General features: G+C 41.6%; 1 long non-coding RNA gene across 1 annotated transcript; it reads left to right on the top strand.

The window, feature by feature from the left end:
• Positions 1 to 683: 683 nt before the first annotated feature.
• LOC116948971 (uncharacterized) lies at positions 684 to 25444 on the top strand. The gene is made up of 15 exons (XR_012946003.1): positions 684 to 945; positions 3631 to 3675; positions 3774 to 3875; positions 4631 to 6697; positions 7259 to 11526; positions 14262 to 14395; positions 15181 to 15231; positions 16025 to 16102; positions 17842 to 17933; positions 19252 to 19353; positions 20413 to 20511; positions 20617 to 20752; positions 22082 to 22165; positions 23445 to 23590; positions 24341 to 25444. It is a non-coding gene; the product is annotated as an uncharacterized LOC116948971 (long non-coding RNA).

Raw genomic sequence — 25444 nt, 5'->3', positions numbered from 1 at the left:
CCTTGGTTTGATCAGGTATTGCTCTTCCTTGGGAATTGATGACTTGGCAATGATTGCCGTTGATTTACTTTCAAAGGTGCTGGTTGGGTCTCATTTAATTTTAAGGTCGGTGTCTTAATCGAGTAAATCTTTGATTTTATGATCATAGTCCTCACGGGGCATCACAACAGTTGATTGGCCCTTAGCAGCAAAAATTTGGATATCTTTATTTGCTCTCAATTATCTTAAGGCTTTTGCTTCATTGAAGTTAATGTTTGTTTTTGGCAATTTGCTGTTCTCAATAATTTTGGCAACCTCATGCTGAGCTTGATTATGGGGGAGATGTTTAACTGCTGATTCCACTTCAGCAATGATCTCATCGACAGGGATTGTACGTGGGGCAACAGCAAAGTGGAAGCGAATAATCAAATAATACATTATTTAAATGCATGCCTACAAAGGGCAGCATACTTCAATAGGTATTACCGTTGGTACGGCTATTTTAATAAACATAATAGACAGGAAGGACAAGTTCAAAGGGCTTGCATAATGAATAATGTACGTTGCCTCACTAATCCCCCCCCCCCCCCCCCCCCAACGTGGCGCAAGAGCACAGAAGCGTGGTCACCACATCTACGCCTCTATATAAGGAACGAAACAGTTAGACTTCTCCACAAATCTGGCTGTCGCTTGATGAAGCTAGTTGTCCATCAAAGAAGCACCACTTACATTAACATTGGCTGCTGACATTTGGGCTACACCCATTTCAAACCTTTATAAACAGTTGCCTTAAGAAGCTAACCCCCCTTTTCCTGATGATGACCGCTTGTGTTGCGAGCGAAACGTTGTAGTTTTTTTTTGTTATTTTCTTTGAACCTAACTATTAGATCTTTTAACAAACTTCGAGACAAGAAGGCTCATCTGATCGAGTCGCTCAAATTTCTGAAGAGATGCCGCGACACTAAGGTAATACCGATCGCCTTTACACTGACATCTGCTACTGTCACTTCTCCAAATGCTAAACGGACCTTGTTCAGGGCTGGCCTAGTCCTGATCTCAGAGAGAATAAGAGTGCTCCGATTTGAACTGGACAATTTAAACAAGACTCATGGCTGACCAGCTCTGAACAAATTTCTCAACCACATCAATTTCATACACCCAGCCATCAAATTCACTATGAAGGTGGAAAAGGATGACAAGTTACCATTATTGGATGTTTTAATCGAAAAGAGACCAGATGGCTCAATGGGACACTGTCTACAGGAAAGCCACCCATATGGATGCCTACCCAAAACCTGACTCCCACCACCATCCATCCCAGAATAATTCTCTCGTCAAAACTCTACACCATAGAGCTCGATGTATTTCCGACCATCATCACCTAGCCAGTGAACTGGAACACGTACACCAAGCTCTCAAGATGAATGGATATTCAAACTACACAATCCGTAAAGCTATCACCCCAACCGTTGGAAAAGAACCATCTGAGGACCCAATCAAAACTATCACATTGTCATACATAGCAGGGGTCACCAAAAATATTTACAAAATCATGAGCAAACACAAGATCCAGGTTCGATTTAACACAGTACAATAGATTTGTGATCTGATCCCATCTGTGAAGGATGTGATCCCTGACATGCAATACCTCGGCGTCTACAAACTAAGCGACATGTCGTGGACCGTGTTCGTGAACATAAGGCAGATCTGAAACACGGTAGGACCAATACCTCGGCCGTTACTGATCATTGTTTTAATGCGGTGGGCTCACACGAAATTTATTTCTCGAAGACCAAGGTACTTTGCAAACCCACTGGCTATCAACAATGATTCGTTCATGAAGCCATCCATATATATAGACACAGATACAGTTTCCACCAAGAAGATGCGTACAAACTGAGCAATCATTGGAAGGACGTTATTAACCAGTTTAATTCATCACTAGCTGTGATGTTCCCATCCTACCACCTTCCAATGTTAGTTGTTAATTTCGGCTCTCTGAATTTTTACATTAACAGATTACATTTCTCACGCTAACACAGCCACCTCGCGCGCCATCCTCGAGGTTGCTGCTTGGCGATCTTCCATTAACATGCTAATCTCTCACATTAACATGCTAATCTCTCACATTAACATGTTAATCTCTCGCATTAACATGCTAATCTTTCACATTAACATAGCCACCTTGGCTCGCTCGTCGTGGAGGATGCTCGGCGATCTGCCATTAACATGCTAATCTCTCACATTAACATAGCCACCTCGGCACGCTCGTCGTGGAGGATGCTTGGCGATCTACCATTAACCTGCTAATCTCTTACATTAACATAGCCACCTTGGCGTGCTTGCCGTGGAGAATGCTCAGCGATCTTACATTAACATGCTAATTTCTCACTTTAACATAGCCACGTCGGCGCACTCGCCGTGGAGGATGCTTGGCGATCTTACATTAGCATGCTAATCTCTCACATTAACATAGCCACCTCGGCACACTCGCCGTGGAGGATGCTCAGCGATCTTACATTAATCTGCTAATTTCTCACATTAACATAGCCACCTTGGCGTGCTTGCCGTGGAGGATGCTCAGCGATCTTACATTAACATGCTAATTTTTACCTGGCAGCCCTTTGATTGGTGAAAAACCCACCACTGCCGCAGTCACTGCCCACCACTTACATTAACATTGGCTGCTGACATTTGGGCTACGCTCATTTCAAACCTTTATAAATAGTTGTCTTTAGAAGCTAACCCCCCTTTTCCTGATGACGAACGCGTGTGTTGCCATCGAACGTCGTAGTTTTTTTGTTATTTTTGTAATTTTCTTTGAACCTATCTACGTGACCTTACCGAAAGACCCAACGTATATATACACCGGTGTGCTGTACTAGTGACGAATTGGCATGTTCTGTTTACGTGACAACCCTTACTTGTTGGCTGTGTCGGGTGGTGGCGGGTTTTAACGACACATATTTACGTGATCTAACCCAAAAAAAAACCTCTTATGGATGATATTGGTCGTGAAAGACTACGTGTTAAACTGACTTCACAATTTATTTAGCAATATGAAATACGTACTGAGGCCCTTCCCTCTTATCAGCCTTAGGCGCCTCATAAGTTTAATCTGGGCCTGATCATAATGCATCTAAGGCCTGAGGAACAAGGTGATCAAGGGGAGATTGACACACACGTGTGATTGTGAAAATTCCACACTTACACTATGGCATCAAGTCCGTCCGTAGTGCCATATCACTTTAGAAAGAGATGAGCGTGCACACACATCATCAGCCATGATACATCCACTGCTAGATGAAGAGCCAACTGATATTTTTTGTTCAGTGTGCTGTGAAGATAGAGTAAGCTCAAAAGTTTGTGCCGTGTAATGAAAAATGATGAGAAGCACTGCTCTAGGGATATTGATCTACTCTTTCACATTGACCAGACGTGTTGGAAGAGGCAGGCGTACCCACACATTACCCTACTATGAGCGACCTACCGATGTATGTATTTATACACTGCTCGGTGGACAGGGGCTTTGGGGGAAGATTTAAAAACATGCACCGTTGTTTAAAATATTGTGCTGGAAGGTGGAATTGATTACAAGTCTAGCGTGGTAACCATCACACCATATATACTGGTCATTTATTGTAATTTCAGACTGCAGAAAACATGCTTCTCACCTAAAGGATATCAAGCTGAGAGGTAAGCTTGTAAAGCCCTCACTGTTTTTAACGATGATTTAAAACAATTGCATCAAAATATAAAATTCACATTCGTGTATTTTTTTATTACTGTTGTAGATTTGCTGATGAAAGGAATTGCATACCATCATGCAGGGATGGCAGCGTCTGATAGAAGAAACATTGAAGATGTTTTCTTGCAAGGAGAACTGCGAGTACTGTGTACGTAAATATGAGTATATACTTTATTTATGGAGAGATTGTAAATTGATATGTGTCCATGCATCAGGTTTGCATGTAGCTTTGTGAAATTAGTAGGGGCTGTCATGTGTGCATATTTCAAGATTACAAACCCATACTGATATCTAACAGAGTATCCTTGCGTATAAGCATCTGGAAGTTCACCATCAATGGTTCAAGCAAGCCTAACTGGTGATGAGACACTGAACATTGAAACTGCACCAATGCCGCTGAAATTGTGGTTACTGGCAGTTGCCTTGTAACCAACCGCATGTGATATATTTGCTGACAGATACATGATTACAGTATTTTATAGAGTTCAATATTTTTATGATGACTTATTAATTTCACCGAGTTATTTATGCTATGGTTTGTGTATCGGGGCGGCAGCGCATTTGACACTTGTTACAGAGGCTACAGAGGTTCGCAGTTGGAATATGGCAATCCGTTCTGGTTAATACTGCAAGTATATTTATTCATAACATACTTTGTGCTGTCTCCGTAAGAGTTGACATTAATATTCCCGTGACATGATTTGAAGAGAGTAGGCTGTTGTGTGCTGGTGTCGAGGTCCAGATTTGTACATGTTCTCACAAAATATCATCAGGAAGCATATAGCAACATTGCCCCTACTGCGAAACTATTGCAGAATATGTGCAACACAGCGCCTTTTTGTGATAGCCTTGTGATATAAGAATGGTGCGAATACCGAATGTTTTTATTTTATTTGTCTGCAGTCTCCACAAGTACACTGGCTATAGGTGTAAACCTTCCTGCACACCTGGTCATCGTCAAATCTACCATGCGCTACACCAGGGGAGGCATGCTGCAAGAATATGGGGAAACATTCTACAGATGATTGGCAGGGCAGGAAGACCACAGGTAGATGCACATATTCTGACTATATTGGTTCATATATTCTAGATTTAAAGCTTTCGTGACTGCAAGGATCCATACTCTTTGGTTCTATTGGGTAAAGTCACGTAGGTAAAAAATAAAATAACAAAAATCACGACGTTTCGGCCACAACACAAGCGGCCTTCATCAGGTGAAGGGACGAGACTGTCTGGAGGACAGCGCTGGAGTGAAAAAAGCCACGCTCAGATCACGACCTTTAAGCTGTGTGAGAAGAAACAAAGCGCCTTGACAAAGGAATTAGCATATAATTTAGCATTGAAATGGTTGAGTGATTAGCTTGTGACTGGTCACAGAAATGGCTATGTTAAAGTTAAAGCATACACATCCGCAAAAGCACCCCTTGACAAAGGAATTAGCATAGAATTTAGCATTGAAATAGCTAAGTTAAAGTATACACATCCGCAGAGGTACCCCTTGACAAAGGAATTAGCATAGAATTTAGCATTGAAATAGCTGAGTGATTAGCGTTAACATAGCCATTTCTGTGACCAGTCACAAGCTAATCACTCAGCCATTTCAATGCTAAATTATATGCTAATTCCTTTGTCAAGGCGCTTTGTTTCTTCTCATACAGCTCAAAGGTCGTGATCTGAGCGTGGCTTTTTTCACTCCAGCGCTGTCCTCCAGACAGTCTCGTCCCTTCACCTGATGAAGGCCGCTTGTGTTGTGGCCGAAACGTCGTGATTTTTGTTATTTTATTTTTTACCTACGTGACTTTACCCAATAGAACCAAAGAGTTTGGTTCATATATCCTTACTTTTCAGAACTAAATATCCGTTTTCAAAACTTAAGCACATTTTTGCATTGTGCACACATGTATTCTAGTTTATTGCATCCCATCTCTTGAAACCCATCATGTGGACAATATATCATCTATTTTGAAGAAGCGGTAAAGTCAGTGCTTTCTTGCTTAATTGTGCATTGATGTGGTGCTCATCTACTATTTACAGCCCTCAGCCAGTTGTGGGCCTCCTTAATTCCAATGGAATGGTAGAGTCTTTCCAAAGGACAACCAATGTTGACTTTTTCACGAAGTTATATTTATTTTATCGACCAAAGATGGATGATGGGCTGAGTCAACCTCTAGCCATGAGTTGAACTCACAACCTTCCAATTGCAAGCTGGCCGATCTACCTCTGTGCCACCTGGCTGGTTCTGCAGGATGTAGTAAACTGTTACACTATTCTTGCTCAATTATGAATGTGTCATACCATGTTAACCATTTGTTAAAACATATAAATGTGTTTTTTTTTTTGAAAAATGGTAAAAAGTTAATTACAATGGGATAAGCACAGTAATAGATTATAGACGTGTGTCGCCATGCTGGAAGTGGGGAGCGGTTGTGTAGCAGTTAGCGCACTGCATTACAAACCTGGCGACCTGAGTGATGATTATCTGAACCGGACCTGGTGCTGGCCATCCACCCCCTCGTGTGCCGTGCTTGCCTTCATAAGTGTTCGCTAACAGCACTTGCCCCAACAGCCAGTTAAGGCTCTACGGGGGATCTTTGTATATTATACTAGTATATGCCTGTGGTAGCAAGGGTTTGTGGATTGTGCATATTTGTGTGTCGCACCCACTTGAGATGGCAGTACAGAAAGTTGGTTATTAACCCATATGTGTGAACCTGTGTGTTTTCCCCAGGAATTTTTGTTTCCTCCCAAACACAAAAGATATCCAAATAAATCATGCAAATATTTAATGCAGGATCCATCTCAATTTCCTAATTATTTATCTATTTTTTTATGTAAAGTAACATACGTTATATCTTTTGATTTAAAGCTTTCGTGACTGCAGTGATCCATATTCTTGGTTCTTTCGGTAAAGTCACGTTGAAGGGAAACAATAAAATAATAAAATATATAAAACAATACAATTCTCACGACGTTTCGACTGCAACACAAGCAGTCATCATCAGGTGTGAAAACCAACGGCAAGAACATTTGAAAGAAGTGGCGGTTTGTATTTATTTAAACATATCCGACCAGGAACACATAGGCAGTGAACTCAAGCACGTACACCAAGCTCTTAAGGCTAATGGTTACTCCGACTCTACAATCCGCAAAGCTATCACTCAAACCATGAAGAAGGACCCTCTTGAGGAGCCTTTCAAAACCATCACTTTACCCTACATTGTGGGGAACACAAAAAAGATCTCCAAAATCTTGAATAAACACAAGATCCAGGTCTGTTTCAACACATTACATAAAATCCGTGATCTGGTTCCGTCTGTAAAATATGTGATTCCGGACATACAGTACCCTGGTGTCTACAAACTAAGTTGCCTCTGTGGTAGTAGTTACATTGGAGAAACCAAACGACATGTCTCGGACCGCATTCGTGAACATAAAGCAGACCTTAAACACGGTAGGACCAACACCTCGGCCGTGGCAGATCACTGTTATAATTCAGTAGGCTCACATGACATTGACTTCTCCAAGACAGAGGTTCTTTGCAAGCCATCTGGCTACCATGAGAGATTCGTTCATGAGGCTATCCACATATACAAACATAGAAACAATTTCAACCGAGAAGATGGATTCTGGCTTAGCAATCGTTGGAAGGATTTGATAAACAATTTTCGGGTCTTAATTGATTGTTCACGCTTACGGTGGCTTTCAGACAGCATACATTAATTTTTCGTCTCCCCCCTCCTCTTTTCCGGACATAGATGGACTTGTCCATCTAAACAAACTGTCAAATCGCTATCCGTGGTGCTAACGGTCAAAAAGTAAATAAATAAATAAATAGACTCGAACCGCCACTTCTTTCAAATGTTCTTGCCGTTGGTTTTCACACCTGATGATGACTGCTTGTGTTGCAGTCGAAACGTCGTGAGAATTTTATTGTTATATATATTTTATTATTTTATTGTTTCCCTTCAACGTGACTTTACCGAAAGAACCAAGAATATACGTTATATCGTTTACAGTTTGATGTTTCAGCCACTGCAGTGATATTGACAAGAAATTAATTGAAAGAAAAATATGAACGAATGCTAAGTGGGACCCAAGAACTAGAAAGCAGGTAGGACAATAACGGCAGTTTTTTTATCTATATAAAAAATAGAAATTTGTGGATATGTTTTCAGTTTCATTTATTAGGTATAACCCTGTGAGCCATGCGGCACTTGACTCGGGTGCAACCGCAACAAAACAAAATCATGAACAAGAAACATCTTAAAGTGACTACACGCAACAGAAAAAAATCCTGGAAAAAACAGCAAAGTCTTCCGGAAAAAACATCGCATTTCAACGCTGTGTGCAAAAAATCCCCGTGGGATGCAAGTCAAACAATAACAACCATAAGACAATGTAGATTAAAGTTAGCAGGCCAACTCTGTACTACAACAAACAAACATGGCCAGACCAAACCGTCCTCAAAATCACTCAAATAAAGCCACAAAAACAATGTACAAGTGATCATAGGAACTGTGATTCTAATCCAACAACAAACGATATACATAAAATGTACGACCAAACCCAGCAGCCATAGCTGGCTGCATGAGTCACTCCATAACAGCAGGAACATAAGTAGCAGAATCTAAATTTCTCAATACACCTTTAAAGATCAGCACACCACAATCAAAACTCAAGATGATACTTTGCAGTGGTCATCCGGATGATACATTTCATTTTAGGCCATTCTGAATAGCAGTGGCAGCTAGGTGTGTACAACTCCTCTAGAGCAGTTTTGAGTGAAGATCTCACAGGAAGTGATCCAAGTTGCAGTTTATTGGCGATAGCATTCCAGACCCTGGGGGCATCAATAGAAAAGGTCCCTTCTTCCAGTATTTGTATGGCAATAAGGAATGTGAAGCTGGTAAATGAGCAAAGACCTTAGGTCACATTTGTTCTTCGAAACAGTGAGGAGATCCAGCAGGTAGTCTGCTGATTCTTTTGTAAGTACATCGTGAATAAATAAGATCTGATGCACAAGCCGTCGATCATTAAGATAAATTAAGTTTGACCCAATGTAGAGATCGCAGTGGTGGGTCCTATATGGGCAGTTCAATACAAATCTTAAGGCCGAGTGATAAATTGAGTCAAGCTTCTTCAGTAAAGTACTGGGGGCTGATTTATATACGATGTCATAGTAATCAAGTAGAGGCAGTACGGTAGCGTTTATCAATTCCAAGCGGAACATAGGGGGGAAGCAGTGCTTGTGTCGATACAGAAAACCTATATTTTTATTTTGCCTTTTTACCAATATAATCAATGTGATCTTAAAAATTCAGTTTTGAATCAAAAGATGACCCTAAGATACTTATAGATCTTGACTTGCTCTATTTGATGATTATTTAAGGAATACGTTTGGGGAAAAATAACTTCCTGCTTTAGTCCTGGTGAGAAGCATAGCACCTTGGTTTTGGAGGTATTCAGGACCAGTTTAAGAGCTACTAGCTTATATTGTAGTTTGCTGAAATCACCCTGGAGCTTAGCAATCACGTCATCCAGAGAGTAGCCAGCAGTAATCAGTATAGTGTCATCTGCAAACAGATTTATCCTGGAATGATCCAGGTCAGTGCCCAAGTCATTGACATAAAGAGAGAACAAAAGGGGGCCGAGGATGGAACCCTGTGGAACCCCTTTTGTTATCTTAACACTGTTTGACCTCCAACCATCTGTGAATACAGTTTGGGTGCGAAAAGAGAGGTAATTTTAATATCTGAAAAACTGAAATCCTTGTAAAAAGGTTTCAGTTTTATTGCCAGAAAAAAGGGGAAAACCCTATTATTACATTTTGGTACTGGCAAAGGAGGTCTAATGATGAAAGAGGTATTTTTTGTAACCATTCTACTGCGTGTTTGGAGAAACGGAGGCAACTTAGTTTACTAAGCAGGGTGTTGTGGTCCACTGTATCAAAGGCTTTGGACAAGTCAAGAAAAAGACTGGCGCAGTACTGTTTATTATCAAGGCTACTGTAAATGTGATTCAGAGAGTCTAATGCAGCAGATGTGGTGCTGTATTTTTTTCGGAACCCAGATTGTTTTCGATGTAATAGATTTTTGTTGGACAGGAAACTGCTAATTTGGTAGTTCAATAATTTTTCTAAAATTTTCATTAATGGGGACAAAATTGAGATTGGTCGGTAGTGATTTGGATAATCTTTAGGGCCCCCTTTGTGAAGTGGATGAACATAGGAATGTTTCCATTCTAGAGGTACTGATGCTTCTTTGATGGACAGGTTGAAAATATGGGCTATAGGTTTGTATATTAGGTGACCAACAGTTAGCAGTGCAAAGATGGGAATACTATCTGCTCCAGTAGAGGAGGACCCTCTGAGGTAGGACAGTTGTTTCAGAACATTACTTTCGTGGATATGCTGGAAACTAACTTCGTTTAATGTTTGGACAGGGGTGTAGGAAATTGCATGAGCAGGGTTGACTCCCAATACAATATCAAAAAGGTCACCAGCTTCAGAGAAATGAAGGTTAAAATTGCCGACTATTTTTTGGGGTTCTGAAAAATAGTCCCCATTTCGGTTAAGCGCAATGGGCAGATTATCTGTGTTGGATGCCTTTTCAATACATTTTATTGTTTTCCAGAAGATCCTGGCATTTCCATGTGATTCCAGGAGAGTGGAGGTAAAGTAAGCATTTTTTGCATACCATATTTTTTTGATGCATCTATTCCTTAAAATCCTGTATTCTAGCCAGTCATTGACCAAATTACTTTTCTGAGCACATGCCCAAGCCTTGTCCTTAGTTTTCATGAGTTTAGTAATCAAAGGATCAAACCATGCTGGGCGGTTGCCTTTAGTTTGAATCTAACCAACGGAACATGTTTGTTAAGAATTTGGAGAAACGTGTATCTGAAGACCTCCCAAGCCGTAGTCAGGTTCGGGATATCACAGACCTTGTCAATATCCGAGTGAAGCACATCATTAGTAAATTCCTGAATGCTGAAGTGTCTCATGGAGTGCTTCTCAACCAATTTAGGGGGGGCTTTGGGTCTGGCTGATGATCTCACCCCAAATATGAAGGAACCAGTCAGTGAGACATTGTGAGGGGCATTTGTCAATAGGACGTCAAGCAGAGATGATTTTTTAGGTTGGGTCTTGTGGGGAAATGTATTAATTGAAATAGGTTAAATTCATCTGCAAAATTAGTGGCCACGGCCGGCGGGTCTAGCCAATTCCAATTTAGATCACCCACTAAAACTATTTCACCATTAGGGAGGCCCCCAAAAAGTTATCTCAGTGCAGACGCAGCTTCCACATCCTTACCACTAGGCGGTCTATAGCAGCACACTACCAATATCTGTTGATTATTTGGAAGAGTTATTCTGAGAGCCAGACCTTCAAAGCAACATTTTTTTTAACAAGGAGTGAGCTGGTGAACATGCAATAGTATTACGAACATAGATTGCAATTCCACCGCCTTTGTGTGTCTATTCGAAATGTTTAGCATACTTCCCAACATGATACAAACTTGAAATTTGGCATGTGGGTAGCTCCCATACTGTACACAATGTAAAAAGTAAAACAATAGACTTTTGGGGGGAGGGGAAATGGCTGAAATGTGTGGCGTCAAACCGCATAGGCCTGGCGAGAATCGATATCTGGTGAGCGTTTGTGGTATCGATTAAACGGGAATAGGCCGATTCTAAAGAAATCTACAACATTCGATTCCTTTGCTCGATTTAAAGAATTGATTTTTGGCGCGCGAGCGTTAAGTTTTTTTCCACCGCGCGTTGGGTTTTATATTAATCAGGTAATGATCAACGTTTTATTTTCATTTATCATTAAATTGCTTTAAAATATTTAATTATATGAATTATAAAGATTAGGGTTATTGTGTGCAAACTATATGTAGCACGTTAAATGTTTTCCCCCTAAGTAACATGGCTAAACGGTACAATGCCAATGGGTCTTTCATGTAAAAATGTATTTAGGTAAATTATTATTGCAAGTACTTTTAATTCTTACCTATGAAAGTCATTTTTTTGTCTGTTTCTGTGTCTCTCCGTCTGTCTGTGTATGCAACTTGCGACGCTTTTAACTCACAAACTGGGGTTTACATTTCTAACTTTAAAGTAGTTAAATTGACAACTTAGTGCTATAAATGATTATATTACTGCGCTCAGCGCGCGCCAAAGCACGCATCTTCGCATGAACTATGCACGAAACGTCGTGGTTCCCATAGCAACGCACACGCGCGATCAGTGGGGGCGGGGAAAAAATTCTTATTCGCTTTAATGCAACAAAAAAAGACAACGCTGAGGTAATTCTTCAAAGTGTGATGTCCTATTCTCCCACCCCAATGTGTGCAGTTACTACTATAGTCAGTATATACTGCTGCAGAGTCGGTAGATACTACTATAGAGTCAGCAGATACTACTATGGAGTTAGTAGTTACTACTATACTCAGTAGATACTACTATTGAGTCAATAGATACCACTATAGTCAGTAGGTACTACTATAGTCATTAGATACGACTATAGAGTCAGTAGATACTGCTGTAGAGTCTGCAGATACTACTATAGAGTCACTAGATACTACTCACGCTATTGTATGTAGGGTGTTTAGGTATATATGTCTACGCGGGGGTAAAAATATTATTTGAGGGTGGCGGGGGGGTCAACAATTTTCGGAGACCTTTTAGATCAACTATTTACCCCCTACTTTCAAAAAGTTTTTTGACTTCTAATTTTGTTGGCGGACATATGGACAGACAAACCGCACGCCGGGCTTTCACAATAGCTTAGTATTTGTGTATGTATATATTATGTTTTTAAGTTTTGAGAAGTTTTAAAATATATTTTCCCCCGGGCAACGCTGGGTACTTCCCGCTAGTATGTATGTCCTGCCCAAGCTTACTTGTTTTTCTTCATAGCTTTGATGCCTCTAACTTGCGTATCTGGTATGTAATAAAAAAACAGACGCAGCTTTGTGCAGCTCGCTTCTCCTTACTCATGCTTTTTCCCTCTCTTCCCTCCCTTCTCATTACCCTGATATCTTGACTCAGTGACGACTCCACCTTAAGTCTTTGATGCAGAAAAATGTTGTGACAAAACAGAGGTTGTGCTTCTCGGCTCTGCACTCAACTTAAGCTCATCACCCACAGTAAAAAAAACGTTGGTGGCATCCATGACCCTGCTCTGAAGGTTGAAGGCTATATGAAAAGTGAAAAGTGTAATTCAGAAGTAATTTCATCTTCAAAATATTGTCAGCACGAGATCATGCTTGTCAACCTATTATGCAGATAATTTGGATAATGCATGTCTTCTCTCGGGTCGATTATTGTCATGCCCTCTTGTTCGGCATGCCTCCTGCAAGAGTTCTCAATAGGCTGTAATGTTTTCATAATGCAGCTTGCCTGCCTTCTGTCTATAATCGCTTAATCCAAATATATCACGCATGTTCTGGAATCTTTACTTTGACTCTTGGTGAATCTTAGAATTGACTGAGATCATGTGACTAGCTAAAAAGCACCCACCTACCTTTGGGACTTTTTGAATCCCAGTATTCTATCTCACAATCTACATTTCATGGTTTCAGTCTTCTCTGCATCCCAAAGATGAGACAGCACTCCAAGGGCGATTGAGCCTTCTGCTGTATGGTTCCCCATCTGCGGAATGCCCGCCCCAGCCATAATCGTGATTTGGGCATTGTCGATGTTATTAAGTCACGATTGAAAACTGACATCCATATTATTTCGTTAGAACACTAGACCAATTACTTAGGGCAAATTATGAAATGTTGACATTTTCACATGTGTAGTGACGTAAATGATGTCACTATAGTGTTAGCGCCAGCCACTATCATAGAGGAGTGCTGCGCCTGGAACCTCCCAAGGAGGCTCGAGGGACACGAGCTCCTGACATGATCTAGAAGGGGGCGTGGCCGAGTACGGGGCGTGGCCGAGTACGGGGCGAGGCTGCGGCCAGGGGAATAACGGGGGAGCCCCGACAGGGATCGAGGCTCGTCTGTGATCGTCCTGGGGTTCCGCGTCTCTTACCCTCTTCGATCTTCGGTCAGGGTCTTCGCTCGGCATCGTGGGTCAGGCAGCGTGTATGCTGACTGACCCGTTCGTTAATAGTTAACCCGCAACGCACATCGTAAACAGTGTAGCCACACCTAAATATAGAACCCGATGCGGTGAGAGTTACCCGTTGGGGAAGTTGTTAAATAAACATGTTGCCTTCAACTCCAGCGTGTGCGCCTCTGTACATCACACTACACATGTAACAGCACTTTGTGTTCTTTTGAGGAAAAGTACTATATCAAATAAACATTTATTTTGTATTATACTATCTTGTTCAAGATCTTTCCAATTTTCATGCTGTAATGAAAACTTTCTCAATTAATTTTAAGATAGTTCAGAATTATGTGTTCTTTCTACTTTTTGTGAATTTCCATTAATCAGCTTCCTCTGTGCAACTTTCATATTCCCATTGCTATAAAGTAGCTACCGTTAATTTGTAAACACCTTCGGTCTCTTGCAGTCTGCACATTAATTTAACAGAGCACCTCAATGCGGAGATTGTACTGCACACGATCACAGATGTCAACGTGGCATTGGATTGGATCCGATCCACATTCCTGTACATTCGGGCACTCAAAAACCCAAAGCATTACAGTAAGAAATGCATTTACAATTCAAAATTAAAACATACAATGTTCGCATGACAGATAAAAAAAATAGTGTTGCCTCTGAAATAGCTATAGTGTGTAATAGCATAATCACCAGGTTCCAATTATGCATAGGAAAGAAATAATAAACATGAGTAGCTGTATTGGAAAAGGTTGAGTTACCTATTCGTGGATTTATTTAAGAAAATTATTCAAGAACATACATTTAAAATGTGTTCTTGAGTCGTATAGGTATTTTGGAAGGATGTATACAGATGTGTATCCTATTTTCAAAATGTATTTGAGTGAATGACACTTATTCGAATGAAACACAAAATAATGTGATGTATATTATATAGTATTGTGTTGAACGAAGACCCATATCTAACAGAGAGGGCCCTTGCCTGCTAAAACATTGTGTGAAACCATCTTTGGGTATTTTGAGCCATTACGCCTTTGCATAGATCAACGATTGGAATATAAAACAGTAATCTTCGCTGTAATTACATTTCACAATTTTGGGGGCTTTCAAAAATATTATGAGCTGCCTGGAGGAAATAACATGTTTTCATGTTATTAAGTACAAAGGACATAATGACAGTATATTTGTAAGGAGTAATGTTAACCATTCTGAAAATTTTGAGTTCATTGACATCAAGTGTTTGAATAGTTTTGACTTTTGACTATGACAAGGTATTAAACTGTTAAAGCCGTCTTAAGTACATCTCAAGCGATGCATAAAAAGGCAGCATACTGAAAAATAAATGTACTCTGTATGAATCACTGATACAGAATTTCCCGCTGGTCTGAGCAAAGAGGACATTGAGAAGAAACTTCTGTAAGGTACATTGATATTAACACAATTTCACATCAAACTGTAATTTTGCTGGAATAATAGAAAATTTGAAACAGGGAAATATGATTGTATGCGTGTGTTATTCGTATGTTACTGTCTTAAGCCACCACGCTACAGGTCAAAATATTTTTCTCTTTGCTTCTTCCCCTGGTACTGATGCTTTACAGTACTTGTGAATTCCCTCCGACGGTCTCATTTCCCAAGCTCTTACAACCTTGCTCAATTCAAGAAACCTATCTACTTGTTAGACGAAAAAAACTGAGAAGAAAACCCATATACGCAGCCTCTGAAACAACCACTTGGTCAATTCAAGTTGTTCCTTATTTTTACATTAAATGCAGCATACTTTTCAATGATTAAAATTGAGACAAATTGCTTTTTCTTTAATTGTATTTGTTTAACGATCGTTATGTCAAAATAATTCAGCTGACAATATGCCTTCTTCCCATATCTGTCTCTCCGCATAAAAATACAATCATTGTTTATAACATATCAGCCACACGGCCTTCTGGGAGTGAATGTTTTCAGCTGCGTTGGTTTCAACGCAAGCAAAAATCTGGACTGGTCTCGACATTCAATGTATAAACAGTCAGGCTTTGAACCAATACGAGTGACCTGCTCGATGTTAAGAGGCAAGGATCTCCTCTGTTGGCTATGAATGTGTAAAGCATATTTTAGATTGTAGTGGAGAGACAAATATGGGAAGAAGGCATATTACCTGCTTAGTTTGTTGTATTGTCCACAAGAACGTTAATGTTTATTTTGCATTATTTATTTCAGAACTATGCTTAGAGAGTTTGAACTCACTGGCAACTTTCAAGCTAAATTGTATGCAGAATGGAGATATTAAGCCAACAGGTAAATAATCCTTTTGCTTAAACAGCATATTATTAAGTGTTTGTGTGCTTTATTTGTGATTCAAAAACATAATGTAATCTCACATTTTATTTGTATATAGCGTCCAGTCATTAACGCAAATTGCATCTCAAAACGTGCTGTAGAATTTGTAACATGCACAGTTTCCTAACGGAGGCACAGGGGTAAAACGACAGACAGGCAGGGGAGGCAGTGAGAACCTGCGCCAACAATTGCCCGAGCCCTGTGCTGCTATATTGGGATGTTTCGCCAACTCCATTAATGAGTGTCTGTGCATGTGTAGAGGTGTTAACTATTCACTGTTCGGTAACCTGCATTGCCACTAGGTATCAAAGGGGCAGTGCAGCATTACCTCTGTGTACATAACGATTGGGGTCAGACGAGGTGAAGTGGATCGTAGCCACAGTTTGGTAAGAACCAATCAGACAGTTCTACGTGGGAATGTGGGATTGGTTACACCTGGCCACAAACGGGTATAAGAAGGGTGACCGCGCAGAGCACGGGCAGTTCTCTCCCTACACGAAGACCGAAGCCCGGGCTGAAGATAGCCAGGACCCTGGACCCAGCCTTCCAGCCCTTCTGAGGGCTAAGGCGCGGCGTATCCAGTGGTTCAGACCCGCCGGGCCAGCGGTGGGTCAGATAGCCTCCCCCAGGATAGTGGTAGATGTGTGAGTAGGTCCCGCCAAGATAGGAGGCTGTACCTCCTTAGGTTAGGAAGAGACCTGTGTGTAGGTCACGCTAAGTCCGGAGGCTGTACCTTCTTAGGGTATCGGGTGAGGGGACTGTATACCCCTCTGTGTGCTAAGGACTGTGTAAGAGAAGTATTACAATAAACAATGTGCCTCATAAAAAGTTTATTCGTCATTATAAACACTACACATGTGTCACGGTGTTATTGGGCCAAGATGCGCCGTTCCCATGCTGTAGCCGGCAATACCGGCCTCATGCCAATAGGGAGCAACAGAGGAGCTGAGCCCCAGTGCTGACAGTCTATGGGCCATAGGGTCCAACGGTTACCCTATGGAACAGTATGTAAAAGGGGCAGACCCCAGGAGGGGGGCTGGGGGATGACATCATCCCCAGGTCCTTCTTGAATGTTCGAGAAGAAAGGTGTGGCCGGGGCGGAGCGAGCCACGGCTCTGTATAAAAGCCAGACCTCTGGACGGTCCCGGCAGTCGTCGTCCAGCTGAAGACAAGAAGCCTCCTAAAGACTGAAGAGCCCGAGGGCAGAGCCATACCCCTGGCAAGTGTCGGCTCCAGCTTATATACCAGTGCAGATTCAAGCTTCACTCACGGAGGACTTGTAGATTAGCCAGTGAGAGGCGTGGTAGTCTGGAGAGTAACCTCCATAGTGTAACGGGTGTGAGGGGCCGTTACCTCTCTGTGGTAAGTGCTACTTGTTAAATAAAAACTGTGTTGCCTCACAGCAGCCTTCTTCTAGTTATTCAACCCACTACACATGGAAAATCCCCACGTGTGCAAGGGGTAATAACTCAATATCCATGCAAATGGATATAATGAATTTGCTGTACTGCCACACCCTGGAAAGCCAAGAATATGGCGATCTTGGCCACCTTGGAAAGAGAGTTTTACCAATTTGTGTTTGATCCACCAACCCTGTATTACAGGCATGAAGTATAGCCACCAGCACCCTGGCATTTAATTTACGTTTTTTTAAATATGCTTTGCTATTTTAACAAAAATGGTTTTATATTGTACAGATGTTGGCAGATTGATGGCTTCCTACTACATCGCATTTGATACCATAAAGCTGTTTGGCACATTACAGGGCTCTGAAGCCATGCAAGACCTGGTAAGTAAGGTCACAGGGTTGGTTTCTCATTCTTCCACATCACCATCAACTTACGTCAACAAGGCTTACTGCGCAATGTCCCTTACTTAGACGAGGGATAGCTCCCTGAAAGGGTTCATGACAACGCATTACAAATAGTAACTGTAATTATGTTAACAGACAAGGATATATGTATATGACACGTATCAAACTTACAGCAGCGGATTTGACAAACGGCTGTAAATTATTATTTTGTATAAGCAAATTAATAAGCAGAAAAACAATTGTGCAGATAATTTAGCAGTTTTGGCATGTTTTGCAGTCATCATTTTAACACGTAGGCTTCCGCGACCAATATTCATAATAAAGGTTTTTGGGTTAGATCGCGTTATTAATAAATGTGTCGTAACCCTCCACCACCCGACACGGACAAATAGTTCACTACTTTAGCCCACCGGTGTGTTGAAGAGTGAATCCACAACATTTACAGTTTGAGTATCTTGCACTAAAGATGCATTACCTAAATTATTAACAGAAGGTGTATATTGGATTAATTGTTTATGTGGTCGATGCTATATTGGACAGACGGGACGTAAGGTCATAACTCCCGCGTATATTTTACAAGAGAGTGTTTTTGTGATTAGCAATTAGCTGAACTGATACATTCGTCTCTTGATCTCTCTAAGACAGGGGTGGGCAAATTTTTTGACTCGCGGGCCACAATGGGTTCTAAAATTTGACAGAGGGGCCGGGCCAGGAACAGATGGATGGAGTGTTTGTTTGAACTAATATAAATGACATGTAAAAATAATTACATGAAAGGCTTTGGCCTTTAACAGGTAGCAAAGCATTTATTTGCAAGGCAATTTAACAAATTGCACGAACATGAACAATACAAAAACATGTCGTAACTCCCGGTCAAAGTGCGCCATCTAATGGGGAAATGGGGGCAATACAGGAGAAAGGTAACATTTAATAATATTTGGACAAGTTCGGCGGGCCAGATTAAAAAGCCCAATGGGCCGTATACGGCCCGGGGGCCGTACTTTGCCCATGTCTGCTCTAAGACATTTTCGGTTTTAGGACACCTTGTATTGTAAATGTTTTAGAGGTTTGTAATTGCTATTAAATACTGATTTGTTACTGTAATGGATGTGCGTTTATGGGTGACCTAAGAACAAATGGTGCAATAGTGTCAGGGCAGATTTGGTTGCTCACTGTGTGTCTATTGTGCAGCAGCTGCGAGATCTGGCGGAGGGTGGAATGCGTTTACAATTCTGTGTAGTAGCATCAATGGTTTTGGCCATGATGACATCTTGATTTTTGACCTTCTTTACAGGTGACTTATCTCAAGCTGTCGAGAGTATAAATACATCGCACTCCGCGTTAATGAAAAGAAAACCCTGAACACATTTAACATGGCCAAAAATCACACAATACGGTAACAATCAGTGACACACATCACAAAATAACCATTAGCATCGTCGTAAAGAATGAAAAAAAATAAGCGTACAATATGCCTCCTTCACATATCTGTCCCTCCACATAAAATAATACATGTATTTTACACATCCTAACAACCACGTGGCATTATGGGAGTGCATAATTTCAGCAGACTTCGTTTCACAACGAAACCGGACTGGTTTTGACATTCCGTGTCTCATCAGCAGTCACGTTTGTTTAAACCAATACAGGTGAATTGTCATATGTAAATATACAATTATGCATACTGTATATTGGCAAAGGTACATTGAAAGAAATTGCAATTTTATATGGTATTTGGCCAGGTTGAAGAATGTTAGGTATTTTTTTAAGACCCTGTGTTAATGTCATTAGATTTTTTGTAATAAAAATCTAGAACCTGCACTGGAATAATCTTGAAAGTTTAATATCAAATGTTTTATCGGTCTAAAACATTGATTATTATTTTATTTAAAAGGTTTCTCGGATAGTGAAACATCAAATGAGAAAACATTTACATATTTTAAAAAATAGTAGTTCAAGTATTACGTATTTCAAAATATTTTATGGATAAACGAATGAGGTTTAAGTCTTTATGAGCATATTTTAAGTGTATATTGTATATTCAGTGTGTATTAGTTATTTGGATAAACCATTATAGGTTAATCTGAATGCTTATATCATTTTAGATTTCCAATGCCCGGTAAAATAAAAACCATTGAAATGAAAGTAAACTGGTCAGTACAGCTATGAATTAAATGTGTCTGTTAAGATAACACATACGTACATTTGTAGTTGGTTATTAACTTTCTTTATAGTTAGCAACGCAACTTCGTGTTTAGGGTTTTAATGTTCTACACATTTGCAGATTATTATTTATTTCATATCACCATACAGATCACACATTTTAATTGGAGAGCCTTCAAAATGTATTGGCACTCATTTTAACACTTTAAACTGCATCTATATTGCAAAAAAAAGTTTGTTCAAGTGGAGAATTATGTTTTGCCACGCAATTAAAATTACGCGTTCTTTGTAGTCTTATTCAACCTCAGCTGGGATGTGTACTTCTTGCAAGATTTTGCATTGATACAGGACATCGCCAAAATCTTCAGGACTGGAATCCGACTTACAAAATGTAAGTTTAAACTGCACTATTTAAACAAATTTACATTGTTTTCTGAAGCTAACTTTTAAACGCATGAGAGTATATATCTGTTATATCTCCGTTTTGTGTTTGTAGGTCTTGCCGAATTTTTGCAGCAAAAGGATAAGCAGAATAATTTTCAGGCTGTGCTAAATGCAGTCCACCTCGCTAAATGTTTTCGTGCAAAACTTTGGAAAAATTCACCTGTTTTCAAACAACTTGAAAAAAATCGGTAATTATAGTCCCTTTTACGTATAAAAGCAATAAATGCAAATTATTTACAACCACGCATTATTTTCAGAAGACCCTTCAATGAAACATTACTTAACCTCAGTGTTTCTGCTGTAAGCTTCTCATTGTCCAGCGCACTGGTCAACGCTGGATTGACATCTTTTGAGAAAATGTAAAACACTCATGGACGGGAAATTGAGTTGGTGAGATAATGGGTGTAATCTCCACAACATGTATCTATGTTTGTGCTGGTGTTAAGCGCATTTCCCAGTACAATTATATGGTAGCTACACCGTAAATGCCATTGGCCCAGTGGTAACACTTGTTGCAGAACTCGCAGTTCGAAGCTGGCAGACCGCTCGCGGTTAATTAATACTGTGGATTTATTCACCATAAAAATCTAAACACCATCTTCTTCAAAGTGAACGTTAAAGATCCCTTGATGTCATTCAAAGAAGAACGTTGTGTGCCGGCGTCATTGTCCAAATTAGCAAAATGTGTAGTGAGTCCAACTGAGTCGCAGACGTTATCTTGGGAGCAACGTTATTTATTATGCAACTTTAACACAACATCACACAATCTACACTCGGGTCTCGAATACCCATCTAACCACGCTACGGCAGAACTAGACATGGTTCGCTATCCCGGCCCGGACCACAAACTTGGTCCCGGTCCACGTGGCTAGATGCTTCTTCTCCCTGACGTGGATCTTCTTCACACCAGCACACGAAGAACCCCCAGCTCCTCACGGGCCCCCCGTTATATCCCCCTGGGCTGGGGCTGGCTCCGCCCTTTGCTCCGCCCACCTTCCAGATCTCTCGAGCTATTTCTCGAAGGCTCCCGAGAGCTCTTTTTGACCACGTGACCGCCCAGCGGCCCCCATCCATCGGTGCTCCCCCTCCAATATCATCCGGTCACGTGTCAGCAGGTCAACCAGCGTATCATGCCCCAACGTAACCCTGGCTGGCTGACGCTCCCTCTCGCTCCCTCACTGGGAGCCCGCACCGCACACTGCTCGCGGTGCCTCTGCGCTAACCAGCGCTCACCCAAGCTCCGCTAGGACTGGTACTACGCCCTGTAAGTGGGCTACACATAATGTCAGCACATTATCCGCCGTGGCTTCGTAAGCCTGGCACCACACAGTGACAATCACAGTCACTACAAATGTAAAAAGTCATTTGCAAATTACTCAATTGGGAAAGACACATTACAATCGTCACCCGTCCTTAATAATAGTAAAACCTGCCAATTATGAGTGTATTTCTTGTTTGTAAACAACATTTCAACAAAACCAAATTATGTTTTGCTGGTGTATTTCTGCGTTGTGCAGATAGTGAACAGACACCCTCCATTTGGGAACCAGATAAAAGAAGCCGTGCAGCATCTGCCCAAGTACCAAGTCAGAGTGGAGCAGGTGCATGAGACCAAACCCCGACTCCAATCAAAGATTCCACATTGCTAAAAACAACTAACGCACAGTCACATGGCTCGGGTGCAAATCAGCTTCCCTTTCAGTGCGTTACTACTTTCAACGTACTCAAAGTAGCAGGAGCTTAAAGGCAAACGTCAATTAGGACTTTTCCAATACCTGTGAAACCATCCATCCATGTGGCTCAATTTACTCGAAGCAGCATGAGTCTAAAGAAAACTTCAATTAGGTTTTTGATAATACCTGTGAAACTATGTGGCTCAGCAGTAGAGTGAGCAACCTGCCATCGGAAGGTTTGCGAGTTCAAGTCCTAGTTGGGAGTTGACTCACTCCATCATCCCTCCGTGGTAGATAAAATAAGCACCGATTTGTGGGGAAGTCAACAGTGGTTGTCTTATGGATAATAGAGATGCATTATTTCCACCACTAGCTCAGGGCTGTAAATGGGAGCTGGTCACCACCTCAATGCTCGTTTGAGAAAGAAATTACTACGAGTACTTGTGTAGTGAGTCACTTCGGAGACACTAATAGGAGGAGGCACGTACCTTTATTCTACACTTCTTAGACACTGCTCACACACGGGATAGCTATAAACGGGTCGGGACAGCCGGCACGCTGCCTGACCCACGATGCCGAGGAGATGAAGATGTAGTACAGCGGGTTACATTCCAAACGACAGCCCCGATCCAGCCTCGGGACCTCCCTTTTATGCCCCCAGCGTGGCCTGGCTCCGCTCTCGGCCACGCCCCCTTCTGGAACCTACCAGAAGGCTCTGGGCTATACTCCACGTGTCCCCTTAGTCACCTTTGCCCTACATCCCTTACCCCGGCCTATAACGTGCCCTGCTAGCCGACCGGGCTGCTACGTCCTCAGGTGCCCCCCTCTGCCAGTAACCAGCACTATGCACCCTAGTGACCCATTCCGGGACATTGCATGCCCTGCTGGCAGAGAGAGCTACTACACCCACAATTCCCCTTTCTGTCAGTAACCAGCGCTACGTGCCGTAGTGACCCATTCTACGTCACTACACTTGTAATGCCAGTGTCTTGGTACAGAGATGGTGACTACAGTGGGCAAGTGGCTGTTGGCTTTTAGGATTTTGCTGTAATTTTGCTGTCATTTGTTAAATGCTTTTTCACTTGTTTTTAAATTAAGGAATCAAATAATTAACTTTTATCTTCACCTTAGTAATATTCAATTTAATTGAATGGCTTGGTAAGCTTTACATATCAATTCAGAATAGCACTGGTTGATTTTTTTTCAGGGTAACAAGTACTACAAAGGTGTGGCTGAGGTGATAATTACAGTGATACTAAAGAACTGTGCGGACCTGCAGTCCCACCGCACAGCTCCAGACAACCACTGCTGCACGCTACTACTGGGCAATGCCGACAACAACCTCGTCTATCGGTAAATCATCACGTGCGCTTAAATTCCACATCGCAGTAATTGTGACAAGGCCACGTGTTTTTACGTCGAATAGAACAAAATAATCATTAGCCTGATGATTTCAGACCCAAACATCGCACCTCCTTGCTTTGACATTCCTCAAAGATACTGGTGAACCATCGACCGCATCACAACATCAACAGGCCAATGCGCACATCTCCTTTAGTGCGATAAGGGGCCATGTAACCCAAACGATGGACCATATAGTAAACCACTGTAGTCTGCTCTCCTTCGGAGCAGTAGAAAAACTACACAAACTCGCTCCGTGGCTATCAGATTTCGACATTGGCATTTAGCTCCTGAACATACAGCGATATAAAGGAATAGAACATAATAATTAGCATCATATAGAGGTAAATGTAACAAAATAAGCATACATTACACCTTCCTATATGTAAACAATATTGTTCCTAAAAACAAATTCGATACAATTGTAGTGAGTCCAACTGAGTCGTAGACGTTAACTTGGGAGCAACACTATTCATTTAACACAACAGCACCAACATAACATAACCTACGCTTGGGTTTCGAATGCCCATCGAGTCACGCTACGGCAGAACTAGACACGGTTCGCTATCCCGGTCCAGACCACAAGCTGGGTCCCGGACCGCGTGGCTAGAGTCTTCTTCTCCCCGACGTGGATCTTCGAACACCAACACTTGAAGAACCTCGAGCTCCTCACGCAGCTCTCGTTATATGCTCCCGGGCTAGGGCTCGTCCGCCCTTAGCCCCGCCCACCTTCCAGGCTCCTCGAAGGCTCCCGAGGGCTCTCCGGGACCACGTGACCGCCCCTCGGCCCCCGTCCACCGGTGGCCCCCCTCCAGTATCGTCCGGTCACGTGACAACAGGTCAGCCAGAGTATCATGCCCCAGAGTAACCCTGGCTGGCTGACGCTCGCTCTCGCTCCCCCACTGGGAACCGGCACCGCACGCTGCTCGCGGTGCCTTCGCGCTCACCAGCACTCACCCAATCACCGGTAGTACTGCAGCCCGCAACCCGGGCTGCCCGCAATGACAACATCACCAGCCGTGACATCGCAAGTCCCGGCACCATACAGTGACAAGTACAGTCACTACACAATATTAAAATTTAAAATGCACTTGTTACTGGTAAAATTAATAATAATCACTTGTTTTTGATAGGGCCTTTTACTCTGGGGTGTCTATGAGCGCTTTATGCGCAATAAGCGACTTACATCACGTCTCAAATACATTTAAATGGGCACCCCCAGTTACAAATGTCCCTGTGGAGACAAGAAGATTTAGCACCTGGCCTGCAATTGGGCGTGAGGTTGCAAGTAGGGGGAAATGGTTGCTGTGTGTAATTCCAATTGAGTATTTTTTTGTCAACGAGTAGAACTGGTCTACTCGTTTTGAATGTCAGAAATCTTTAACGTCAGTGCAACATAGTGCACATATTTCATTATGAATATACCTGCAGTAATAGCAAGTTATGGAAGCTACATATACATCAATATGACCTTCACAGAGATTACATGCTGCTGAAAACAGGGAGTTGGTTGAAAAAGGTTTAAGTTAAATTTTGATTTAAAGCTTTCGTGACTGCAGTAATTCATATTCTTAGTTTTTTCGGTAAAGTCACGTTGAAGAGAAACAACAAAATAACAAAATATATATAAAACAATAAAAAATTCTCACGACGTTTCGACCATAACTCAAACAGTCATCATCAGGTGTGTCGGTTTGCATAAATTTATTTAAAAAACGGCACATTTATTTATTTATAAAAAAAAACGTTGGCGTCACGCGCAGTGAACTCAAGCACGTACACCAAGCTCTTAGGGCTAATGGTTAC

Source organism: Petromyzon marinus, chromosome 35 (genome assembly GCF_048934315.1).
Source record: "Petromyzon marinus isolate PM22_M1 ecotype Great Lakes invasive population chromosome 35, UKy_Petmar_22M1.pri1.0, whole genome shotgun sequence".
Classification (NCBI taxonomy): Eukaryota; Metazoa; Chordata; class Hyperoartia; order Petromyzontiformes; family Petromyzontidae; genus Petromyzon; species Petromyzon marinus.
Note: the sequence above shows the minus strand (reverse complement) of the source record. Positions and strands in the feature narration are given on the sequence as shown.